The sequence below is a fragment of the Haemorhous mexicanus genome, chromosome 3, assembly GCF_027477595.1.
Source record: "Haemorhous mexicanus isolate bHaeMex1 chromosome 3, bHaeMex1.pri, whole genome shotgun sequence".
NCBI classification, from domain to species: domain Eukaryota; kingdom Metazoa; phylum Chordata; class Aves; order Passeriformes; family Fringillidae; genus Haemorhous; species Haemorhous mexicanus.
The window spans coordinates 85056137-85069262 of NC_082343.1; the positions used below are offsets into that span (position 1 = coordinate 85056137).

A 13126-nucleotide genomic window follows, 5' to 3' on the forward strand; every position below is an offset into this window, starting at 1 on the left:
GACTGCTATGTCCCTTGATCACTATTGGAATGGGATGATGAGATCACTGAGAGTATTTTTGTAATTCTGAGTAGAGTTCTATTGGCTTCATAGTGGGAGGTACAATTCCCTTTACAAGTCTCTGTTTTCTGGGATCCAGATGTTCTGTTCTTTAACCATGATTGAAGCACAGGGTCAAAGTCTACATCCTGATCACTACCATGGATTCTGGCTCCTAGATAAGATTCCTGAAGGAAGAAAGTGTACTTCTGATTTTGCTTCATTATTCCTAGTGTCCTGAGACTATCAAAAAAAGTGTTTGATATATTTTTATGAATTAAGACACTGAAATGCAAAAGAATACACCATGTTACACAGAGGACTTACAATTTTATAAAATTATATGCAACTTGGGAATTCAAAGAATTATCTCTTGTTCTGCTGATTATGGCTAAATGTACTGTCTTTTCATTTTCCTTCAACTTTCTTCCTTCATTATTTACCAAAATTTTTAATGACCAGTACAGCTTCCCAGCTTTTCCAGACATTTTTTCCACTTCTCTCAGTTCCTTTTTACGTTTTTTATTCTATGAACATTGCTTTTGTGGTTCAAATTCTTGAATCTATTGAAATTAAATACTGACCCTAAATGTTATATAGCAGCATACAGCAACTCTAGAATGCACCAATATACCAATAAATTACAATAAATTTATAATATTATATAATATAATTTATGTAATTAATATATTGTGTATATTATATAATATATATACATTATATTATTGATATAACACAATACCATAAAATAATGTTAGAAATATCATTACCTTAATTCATTCAAGATTAAAAATAAATGTAGTTATCTACAAATCTGTTGAATAGTTGTCATACAAACCTGTTGAACTTCATAGTAATCAATTCAAATCAATTATACTCGTACTTCTACTTCCAACTTGCCCTCTTCTTTGGATAAACTGTGATGTAAAGTTTGGAATTCATGATGAATTCATATGGATTATTTTTTTCAAGAGTGTCTTCTCACAACAGGGTTTCTTACTTCTAGCTCAAGGTAAATATAGACTTCCTTCCCATGCTTCCTTCTAAAAACCCTTCTTTGGTCTTTGTTTCATTCTTCTGAAGGTGCCCAAGGTAAGGTTAGGGTTTTGGCCTATTGGTAAACCTTTCTGTATTTCTCAGTAATTACAATTGTGAGTACCATTTGTAGACACTGAATACGAATAGCATACCTGTGTGCTAAATAATGCATAACCTTTTTTAAAGTAGTAATTGCAATCTTCAGGATGCTTAAATAAACTTTATAGTGTGCAAGACAATGAAGGTGTATTTCAATGTGAAAAAAGTAAATGCTTCTGAAAGCATCCTATTGTACATTTTATAGTCAAATTATACCTGCCAGCTTTGAAATATAGAACGTTTAAAGTACGATAGCATTCTGTTAAGTATTAAGTATTTAACTTTTATCATTTATACTTTGCTTTTACCATCTGCTTCTGCTTCTGTAAAGGAACAATATTTGATTAAAAAATTGTGCCCACGTGAGAAGGATTTTAATGAGAAGAAATCAAAGGAATTTATTCAAGTCTTTGGTTTTAAAAAAAGATATTGCTTGAAAAAAAAAAGTCTTATGAGACTAGTGATTTTATAGAATGGAGTTGAGCACTTCAAGTGAGTATTGTCCTAAACTGCTTTTCACCTCACCCTGAAAGCTGTTCTGTGATCAAACATTTTTTCTCCATATTTCACAACTGGTCTGTCTGTACCTTTCACCACTTTCTTACACTTTGATCTGATAACTCCAGGAGCAGTCTGGTTTTCTGAGGTTACAGTCTTCCAGCTTCCCTTTGGCAGTGGAGAGTCAGCACTGTTTCTTGACTTATCAGCCATTTATTTTAGTTGAAACCAACTGAAATAAGTACCAGTGAGAAGGTATTCAGCTGATGATGCAAGGTCAGAACAACACTAAATGAAGTTGTCCTTAATCAGGTGGCTGCAGGTCATCCCCAGCACTGCTCTCGGATGGGGTGGGGAGAGAGCTGGATGCACAACCCCCACAACCCTGTCTGAGTCAGCCTCCCATGGCCCAAGGGGTGCATTGCACTGATCTACCTTGGAAGTTCCCATGGCTGACCTCCAAAATGATAGAGGAATTTGGCCCAAACAGGATAAGACTTTAAAGCAATTATGGTGAAATCCTGAGCATCCCAAAGTCATCTAAAACTTTCAGTCTTTTACTCCAGAGAGGCAGGGGTTTTCTTGCACTTTTCAAACTTAAAAATATAAAGGTGGTTGATCTCTGGATCTTTGCCTACACATTTCTTCTCAAGTATGTGTTTGGAGCAACTTTTACTGACAAATTGTTATATAGGAAAATATACTGTAAATATGACTTCATAGGTTGTAACCAGGAATATTTTCATGATAAAAGAAAAAATAGTATTTTAAATATCTTTTTAGGGAACTTAACTAATTCTGGAATTATCAGATATATTTATTTCATTTTGTAAAGGTGTTGTTTTACGAGGGGCTTGTTACATTTGGAGAGTGTAATACTTCATGCAAGCATAAACAATGACAAAGATACTTGCTTGACCTTAGTTTTACAGGTTGACATAATCTGTATCCCTCAACTTCCCATTAACCACAACAAAAAATATCTTAATTACTTTGAGTTTTTAAAAAGACTGGCTAGTTTTCATGGATACACACAAAACTGGCTCTCACTGTAATATCCTACTTTATACTAATGAATTTTGATTTCATTTATATGGTTAACATATCCCACATAAAATACAGGTTCCTAATGAACTTTCAAATAAAAGTCTCACTTTCTTCAGTTTGTTTGAATTAATTCACAGAGGTCAGACTGCTGAGCAATTACAGTTTTCTGTGTTGCTAATTATGTTCTTCTATGGCAGAGAAAAATGCAGTCCTTCCAGTTCTCAATTTCTTTTGTTCAGTACTTCCATGAGACAATTTCCTTTGAAATGCTCAAAGGTAGAATAAATTTTGCCCACAACAATCTGCTGAAGCATTCAGAATAGTCATATTTTTTTAATGAAAAATGGATAGAGCAATCTGGTTTGTGTATTCCTTCATCCTTGACCATCATGGTACATAGTGTCTGTTGGAAGTGTTGAATAATGAGAAGGTCTGAAACACAAATAGCAGTGAAATCCTGCTTCTGCTAATACAAAAACATATATAGATTTCATATGCTTTTTAGTGGCATTTTGGCCACCATCTCATTTTAGCTCGCTTGCACAAATTGAACTCCTTGCTCAATGGAACACCCATTGAGTGCTCCACAGCACCTACAAACTGATGACTTCTGCCTCACAAACTGTAAACATAATGAAAAAAAGACATCTGGGAATGTCAATTAGTACAAAATGAGTGTCCAAGAAAAATGAGGATAGTGTCCCTGAAACATAAATTATGTTTCTTTGAAAATCTGGTAATTCTGTTGACATACACTTTTTCCCCCAAATCCTGGAATTAAAAGATAGAAATATTGGGAATTCAATAAGAACATGCAATAACTAAGATTCAATCTACATTTTTGGCTTCTTTTTTAATATAGTCATTTTCATTATATGAACTCCTATGATTTTTCTTTGATGTGTAAGAACTGTGAAAAAAGTCAATAGCAGTTTTGTTACCTGCTGTCGTGGGGGTTTCTCCCTTTTATTTGTTTCTCCATTAACTAAAATCACATTCTTGGATATCTGTCTCATTTTGACAAAAGATCACTGTATAGCACTTTTTAAACTTTTTAAACTTTATAAATCAATTGGCTCAAAAGTGCCACTTTCTCCATATTGACAAGGCACACACTCAAATTCCATTGATGAAGTCAAGTAATTTTTTGGCCTTTTTTTAATAAAGAAAAAAATCTTACATATCTGTAGAAATTGATGAGTTTGCCATCATCACATGGTACAAGATTCAAGAGTTTGATTACCTACCTGTCATTTTTCAAAGAGGTCAAGAAAGAGCTGTGGATAAGTTTAATGATAAAGATTTTCTACATGTCTTTGTATGTGTACCATATTAAATGTTTTCCATGTCAAAACTCTTCAGCATAGAGTTTTGAAGTATTAATTCATCACTGGCCACTGCAATTGCTAATGCCTTAACCAATAAAATAATATGGAATACTTGCATAAGCCCCGGATCAAGCATTGTTTATCTGCTCTGTGCTTCAAAGACAACAACAGAACATTTCTTGTAATGCATTCCTGAATACATTTAATTGCTGAAATCAGGGAATCACCTTCAACCCTTTGACTTCAGCTTCAGCATTTATTGCTTGGCTTTAAAATTCTTTGAGGGATGTTTAAGGATATAATTTAAAGCACTACTTGATGATATCTCAAACTCATTGCTAATAGTGAGAATCTGTTAAATTTTATATTGTTAACATTTGACTCATTAACATTCATTACTCATTTTTTTCCCAGCCTTCCATAACAGCTCCTGCAATTTCCTCTGTCTCATGGTTTTGCTTTTGAGTCTCAGAGCTTAGTTTTAGCTGCATATGTACATTATATAAATTAAATGGCATAAACATAGAAAGAGGGAACTTTTATTATAACAGAATATGACATAAGAATAATTTGGGGGAAAAGGAACAAAAATGCAGATTTTCTGAAGCTCTAATAGCAGTAAAACATCCATTTATTTCACTTCTATTTTCTTTGTTCACTCAAACATATGTTCTTTATCCTACTGTATTCCTGGAGTTTAATATTGCTTTTTTTAATGAGCTACATCTTCATTTCTCATAGTCAGGCACAGGCAAGAGAACAACAACCCTCAGGACATAGGGGACCTATGGAATTTACCACATTCTCCTTTGTTAGAGGCACTTTTATGGGAGGCATTGCATTTCAGTCCCTGTAGATGATCTATCTGTTGGGTTGCACAGTAGAAATAAAAATACCCACTGTAGCGTGGCCACAAATTCTGCAAAATGGTATGGAACACATTGACAAACAAACAATAAATTATTCCTATGGAAAGCATGAACAATAGAATGAGACAAATGTTCTGGTGGATTGGTTTGCCCTGGAAAATCCAGATTCAGTGAAATGAAATCATCTTGAGGGAGCACATTAATTTTGCTGAAGTCCCTGACAGACTCCAGTCTACCAGACAGGCAAACTGGGCCTCCCTGCTGGTTTACGGGGCTCCCCACTCTCAGGAGCAGCTAAATCCATGGTCTGGTGTGATTTCTATCTAAGCTATTTGGCCAGCTGGCTTCCTGGCTTGGATTTTTTTACATATTCCATTTCGTTCTCCCAAAAGAAAATATTTTGAAAATTTACGTTCCATGGAAAAGCTCAAATTTATGAATTTTGTTCCAATTTGGGGTAAGCACCTTTTTATTGGAAGGGAATATTATTACTGAAAGGGTATATCTGTTTTTTCAGAGCCCCAAAAAGCAAATGGTCTTGGCTGCAAGTGACATCAGCAGGCTGATTTTACAAATCCCTTATACAGCTTTATGAGAAAAGTGCATACTTGTCACCATTGTATAATCTTATGTTGAATTTGCAGTAAAGCTTGAAATTAAATCTACTCAGAGGAAATGTGGATTTAAACCTGGGAATTATTTTTTTACCTTTTCAAAGAAAAGAATAAGGAGTGTTCCTCTCTTTAAAGGTTCATGTCATGAACTGTACTGAGACCACTAATGCTGTATTTCATTTTCAATATTGACTTTAATTCTGCAGCTCTGTTTTATTAATTCCATGTGAATGGTGACATTAAGGAAGTAGCAAATCTTCTGCTGAAAATCCCTCATTGAAAGTCATTAAAAGTAGTAGTAGCAGATTACTACTTTAATTGGTAATTTGACAGTGGAATCCTTAAATCCACAATGTCCTCACAGTCTATTTTATCTCAGTTGCAATGTAGAAAGCCCCTAGGTTTTTTCCACTGCAGTCTTTCATATATTGCAAGATATGGCAAGCTTTCTAATACCTGGAATTCACATTTTATCTTTTCTGAAAAAAAAAATTTAAAAATTTCCACATTTTCCTTAAATCATAGAGGAAACAAAGTTAATGAAGAAACTGAAAGATAAACTTAGGAAAACATTTGCTATATTTTTCAATCCTAATACAATTAAACTTTGAAGTTTTTATGGAGTTTTTTCACATTAGAAGAAATCTATTTATCTGATGTAGACATAGAGATTCTATTTTTTTGGGGAGAAACAAAAAAAAAATCACAAGAATATTCTATGAACCAAATTATAGTTTGATTAAAACAAAAAATATCATATAAATTAAACTACATGAATGTAGATGGAAAGAGGGAGTTTTTGTTACAACAGAATATGATAGAATAATAATTTGGGGATAGAAAAATAATGATAATTGAAAAGCAAAAACAAGTTGAAAAAATAATAACCTAGTTTATCATAAAATTATCAAGATGCCAAGCCTTTCTGCTTTTGTTTTCCATAGCCACAGGAGAGTTCAATCCCTGACTAATTCCAGCTCTTCCTCTGGCTGGAAGAGTTCTGAAGCTGCTTGATTCCTGTGGCTGTTAAAACTGATAGCGCTCAGTTCCTACACAGGATCCAGACAGATGCAACCCATCTTATCCTTGCTGCTACAATCTGAACTCAAATAGCTCTGAAAAATAAGCTAGTTGTCCATCCCCATTTTTAGGCATCTGTTACAGAGATAGAAGGTCTTGCACCAATTTAGTTCTTGTGCAGACACTATAGAAAGGAAAAGTTTAGACTCAGGGTAAAGAACACTGGATTTGCAGATTATGAATGAAAACATTATAAGAGAAAACAGCAGCTGTGTCTTTTCCATGAAGTACAGAGGGAATTGATAAGGTATGTAATTAATTACATCAGTCCTCTGGTAGTAATAGAATGAGCATTTAAAATAGGATTTAATGTATGAATGCTATTGACTCTCTGTCTCCACCTCTGTAAGAACATCTCTGGTAAGAACAGCAGTTATTTTATTATAAGGAGAAAACAGAAAGAAAAAAACTATTTAGAAGTGGAGAAACATCTGGTCTGATTCCTCTGTCACCAGTACATGCAATCCTGCAATGCAATGTTGCTGACTGAATGATTTTCCTTCTGTGCTAGAATAAAAAACTGAGGAGAATATGACCCAATTAACCCATCATTTCTTTTTGTTGGCTCTCCCCTTTGGACCATTCATAAATAAATTCTTACATACTTGATATACACTTTATAAACTTTATATAAGAATGGAAATACAGGAAGCAGAAAGGGATTGAAGAAACATCAAGCCTAGGAAAAGACGGGAAAGGCAAAGTTGGTTTATTTTTTTAATAGCCTTGAATGAGTTTTTTTCTCTGATTTTCTCTCACTGAAACAATTTCTATATCACTGCTTTAACAGTTTTCAAGGTGTTGATTTTCAAACTGGTGTTAAGTTTAATATGCTGGGAAAATGACGTCATATCAATTTAAGCAGAACTGGTAGGTTTAAGATTTTGGGAATATGTCTGTTGTTTGGGGCACTTTAGAGCTTATCTTGCTAGTGCTTGTTAAAACTGGAGATGATGTAAATTCTGGAAATAATTACAAACCTGACAAAACAAATTAGATCTCTGAAATTATTCCAAAATGAAATATCAAGGGAAAGGTTCTATTTAAAAAGGCAGTAGAAAGAAGCTTCTTATCATTAACAGCAACTGTGTGTGGATACCCTTTCCCATTGCATTTAGTGTTGTCAGTAAATTTGTTGCTCTCTGTACCTTTTCTGTTTACTCACACATTGATATCTGAATATCTGTAGGAGGCATGGGGAGGACCTTGAAGTTGCCCACTGTTTCCTCCAAACCTGTCAAACCTACTCATCTGAGAAACTTAACAGAGGGCTTAAACCTTTCATGTCTCATTACTTGATTTATGATTTTTATGCCACTAATCCAGCATAAATTTTCCTAAGTTTCAGAAAATTGGATTGCTTAATTCTTTTGGTGAGTAACTAGTTATGACAAAGGTGCAACTTCTTCGATTGATGCTGGTTCATAGCCAGGACATTATATCCCAGATGTTCTTGTGAATGCAAACAAATGTCTCATGCTGGTTTTACCTAGTCTAAGATTCCTGTTATCTTTGGAAAATTCTCCCTCTACAGACCACTGTCTCTAAAGTCAGATATTTGGGTAGAATATTTTATTTACATGTTCTGGTGACATAAAGTGTTAATTAACAATATGTCTCATGTTGATAAACGGTGTAGCTTCCTGACAAGGTCTGAGGAAAATAGAAGGGCATTGTCACAGAACAGCTGAGGATGGCAGCAACATCCGGATGCCCTGTCCAACCCCCCTGGTCCATCAGAACCATCTACAGCTGGTTGCTCAGGTTCACATCTGGATGACTTTTGAATATCTTGAAGCATGGAAACACTATAACCTCCCCAAGCCACTTGTGCCACTACTTGGTCACCCTCACAGGGAAAGAGTGTTCCTTGATGTTGAAACTGAACCCTCAACATTTCAGTTTGTATCCACTGTGCTCCTCAAAACAGCTCAGTGTGGAGATTTACCACTTCTCTGTATTATTTCTAAGGTTTCTTTTATGCAGATTGTTCTTTAGTCCCTAGCCCAGAGTTAGGTCAGTAGAAGATGTCAGGAAGGGGAATTCTTGGAAAAAAAATCAGGGGTACCTTTAACTCTTCTTCTTCAACTCTTCCATAGCTTTTTCCGGCCTGACAGTGATGAACCCCACAAATATGTCTACTTGTGGAGGGTTGTACCACATGTGCAGTATCTCATATAAAAACTGTTTCCAGGTAGGTTGCCTGATACCTAAACAGTCAAGCAAGTGTGAGATAGAGTTGATTTGCATAACTTGACTATTTCTGTTTAGAATGTACTGGATTCACCGCTCACTTGTTCACCAGCTCTGTATCTCACATGTTCAGAATTTCCCAGAAAATGATCCAGAAGTCTTAGGGAGGAGCCATGTTTCCCATAGGTGGCAGGTATGCATCCAGAAATAGGACAGCAGCTATGAAGCACAAGCTGCTGTGAGGCCACTCTCTGCATCAGTAAGTGAGGCTGCTGACAGTGTTCTAAAATATACCTCATCCTTAAGACACCTGAAAGTCTGCAAGTGACAAGGAGACCCAGAAACACCAAGGATAAAAAATATTTGGCAGCTACTATCTGTTTTTTTTTACAAAATGGAGCAACAAAATTCATTGTTACAGCCGGTGTTTCATGGGCCGCCTGTGAGTTTTGGTGCTGCCTATTTTAGATAATCATCCTTGATTTCTAGTGATAACCAAAATATTCCTTGTAGTAGAGAAAAGAACTGTGCAAGTTAATTTTGAGGCTGCATGTACCAGCATCAAAACAGTGTGTCTGTTAATAAAATCAGAATGGCAGTTTCACAAGAAGTGTAGTAAATTTGTACAAATTGCTTACTGTGTTTTTGTTAATTGATCCTTTCACTTTACAAATAAAACTAATAAAAGAGATTGTGGCAAAAAGTAGAAGCCCAAATTGTCAGTTAGCTCTATCAATAAGTAAAAAGATTACCATTTTGCATATAATGTATAACCTGACATAGTCAAACCAGAAGTAATTCCTGTTGTGTCCAGACATTCATATAATACTGATAGGATTAACTAAAATTATTGGGCTTACATTCCTTTCTCACATGCATCCCAACAATTTTCTGCATTCAGAAAAATTCCAGCCTGGAAAACCGGTTAATGATAACTATGTTTATGCAGATATATATGTACCTTGAGATTCAACCACAGGTGTGGATTTTCAGATAGGACTGTGACCTTTCAGGAAGTCTGGGTACCTTGTTTCATTTTCAAATCACTTCCATTAACATTCCTCCACACAGCAGATGCTCAAAGGCAGATTTTCAAGACGAGCAAGTAAAGCTTTGCTGTAACTCATGCTCTGACCCTGGAATGCACTGCAGCACAATGTGATATGTCTGCATCCTGAAGGTAAAACAAAAAAAAGCTCCAAAAGAAAATGGTAAGCCAAGTGTAATAATGAATTGTGATGATAGGAATCCCTCTGATTCATATATTCAAACCCACATAAAGCCCCAGGAAAAGTCCTTCAAAGTCCATTTTCTCTCCATAGTTTTGTGGATTTATTTTTGTGAACAAAATTTGCATTGAGAAGAATAGGAGAAGGATCTAAGAGTCAACTAAAGGAACTGAGAAGGAACAGCTTACCCTCTCATATGCTGTAGATGTTAGCAAAAATCTTTTCTAATTTTGGGCAAGAAGTCTCTTGAAACTACTGTTTTACAGTAGGCCTTCCAAAACATAGGCACTGAATATTAGGACAGGCTGCTGGCAGTTGAAGTATGCTTTCTGTCAGAAGGAATGGGTAAATTAAACAATTGCTCCACCAGCACATTCAGTAAGCATTATAACTGTGACAATCCTTCTCCACCCTTGTAGTCAACCCCCAAGGATTTTAAACATGGATGGTGATGAAAGATACAGCTGGAATCAGATTACTCCAAGAGTGGAAAATATTTTGGAGGTTCTGCAGCACAAAACCAGTCTCATTTCTGCTGGTGTTGTAAGAATTTGCCTTCCTACCTTGTTCTGTGCTGGCTCAGAGTGAGCTATTGGACATGGGCAGTCAGCTTCCATCAAAATAAATCTCAAACCAGCTCTTTGTCCACCCTGAAATCTCAATATGACCATTCAACAATCAGTTTACATCCTTTGTTACCCCTGCTTGTAGAATCACAGTCTGATTTGCCTGTTATCATGATTTTTATATTTTGCACTACCCAAAAAAATCTGAAAAGATAAAAAAATTACTCAAAAATGCTTCCCTTAAAGGAATTCTCAAATCTGAGACACCATGATAGGTGAAAAACACATACTACATTCGTCTTCCATGTTGCAAAATTTAAAGAAAAATACGGCCTTTTGAAGGTATCACAAACCTTTAAATTGTTCCAGTATGACATACTATTCCATGACTAGGTTAATTTAGATCTTCTTCTTAGATTCTTTTTCCCTTTTTGACAAAATTTATTGTTCCATCAGCAATCTGGCTTTGCTCTGAGATCACCCTGATTTGTCAAAGTTGACTTTGCTTCACTGACTCTTCTGTGTCTTCATTCATAGATGAAGAGGTGTTGGGGCATTGATTGTGTTTAGTGACTATGTTTATACCTCCTGTTAAGAAAAAAACATGTGGAAGAGCTAAAACTTTTGGTAAAAATCAACGTTTGGCTGTTGCTGGCAGAAAACCCTGCTAACAGATAAAAGTAATGGATGTAACTTTCCATACAAAATTATTTCCTTTACTTAAGAAACTGGAGACAGACTATCCCACTGTACAGGGGTGTGATGGTGTAGGGATCTGATCCAGTATTGCCCTGGGTTTAGGACATGTATGTGGCACTTGTTCTGCTGAGCCTGAAGCTCATTCATTGCCACAGCTCCAAGAGTACAGATATATTTGATCATGGAACCTGCTGAGTTGCTACCATAGATTGCACAGATGTTTGCCCATCACAGTTCCATAATGTACCATATTAGAGTGCACAGTGGAAAGAGAAATAAGAGAGATGAAAATGCAAAAAGAAATCACTACTTTTCATCAGTCCTTGCATGAGCAAAAATGAAATGGGTGTCTGGATTTGTTCCTTTTCTTGCCTATTTTAAATAATGTGTACAAATTTTGTTCTTTATCCTAGTGTAATATAGGATTTGAGAGGATCATATCTTCTGTGCTGCATCTACTCAGAAGCAGAGTAACATTTAGGGAAAAACTTCAAATATCTTTACAAGGAGTTTGAATTTTTCCTCCAAAATTATTATTTCTTTCTCCTAAGATGTAATTAAAAAAAAAAAAAAACAACACAACTTGTAAAACTGAATTTTTTGCTAGGGAAAAGTATAAATGGAGCATTTTCAGACTGACCAGCCAGTTACTTTATCATTTCTCTGTCTGAAGTAAGGAATTGTTTGAGCCTAAACTGTAATTTTTTTTTTTTTTTTTTTTTTTTTTTTTTTTTTTTTTAGCTTTAAACTACATTCTGCATCCTGGTGAAACAGCTGCACTGTACTGATTACCTGATGGCCATCTGTTTCATTAACACAAATATAGTTTAAAAATCCCTAACTTTAGAAGAGTTTAACAAAAATGTTTTTCATAATCTGCATCTGTTTCTTCAGACAGTATATCAACTTGTTGAGAAAAACTGAAACTGAATTGTATGAATTAATGTCTCAGCTCTTACAAGGCTAACATTCAGCTTTGTGAGTACATCATAGTTACTCCTCACTCTAAGGGAGCTTAATGTAGTTATTCTCCCAGCTGATACTGCTAAATCAGAGCGGGGGTTAAAAGAATAGTTCTGCTTTTAAGCTAATTTTTCCCTGCTAGTGTGCAATTTAGTTCGAGTTCAGGTTCATTTTATAAAGCCATGTAATAGATAATTTAAGCTTCAAAGCTAATACAAACAGCGGTTCATACAGCTTCCCAGCCTAGATTTTAATGCTGGTTTAATAGATTTTCATTTAGACTGTGGTCCTCACAGGACTCTACCTTTGCTCTGTGGTAGTTCAAATTACATTTTGTTGTTTCAGTCTTTTTTTAGGTGCAAACAACCCCTTAATCAATCAGACTTCAGTACACAGAAACATGAGAAACTGCAACCTATTCAGTTTGGTTAGAGAATTTGTCACATATCTAAATATCTTTCAGTCTTTATGACAGAAGAGGCAGAATCACCTCAAGCATCAGCTGAACATGTAATTCTAGTGGATTTTTGAAGGACCAGCTCAAGTTCAGAAAAAACAAGGAATGACAATGAACATGCAGGTGTTTTGTTTTTTAATTTGCAGTGGTTGTTTATGTGCACATCAGGGAGCTAGAAAATGTAAGGTATGGGCTTTCAGAATGAAAATAAATTTTATATTTTAAAAGCAGGCTATGAACTTGAGGTCTCAGTATGAATGTTTTATTCCATTAAAAGCATTAATAACTTAGAAATCTAGGTACAAATATGCAATGATTTTGCAGGAAATAGTAGCTTATGAAAAACTATTAACTTCTGCAGTATTGCTATAGTTTCTATCAATATTGTTTTATTTTCCAAGGAGTTG

General features: G+C 35.2%; 1 long non-coding RNA gene across 2 annotated transcripts in view; it reads left to right on the forward strand.

Annotated features, from left to right (window-relative positions):
- The window catches only part of LOC132325343 (uncharacterized), a 77238-nt gene that overhangs the window by 15403 nt on the left and 48709 nt on the right, over window positions 1–13126 (forward strand). For both annotated transcript variants that reach the window (XR_009485915.1, XR_009485916.1), the window contains one exon: window positions 8712–8806. This is a non-coding gene — a long non-coding RNA (uncharacterized LOC132325343). The remainder of the gene's footprint in view (window positions 1–8711; window positions 8807–13126) is intronic.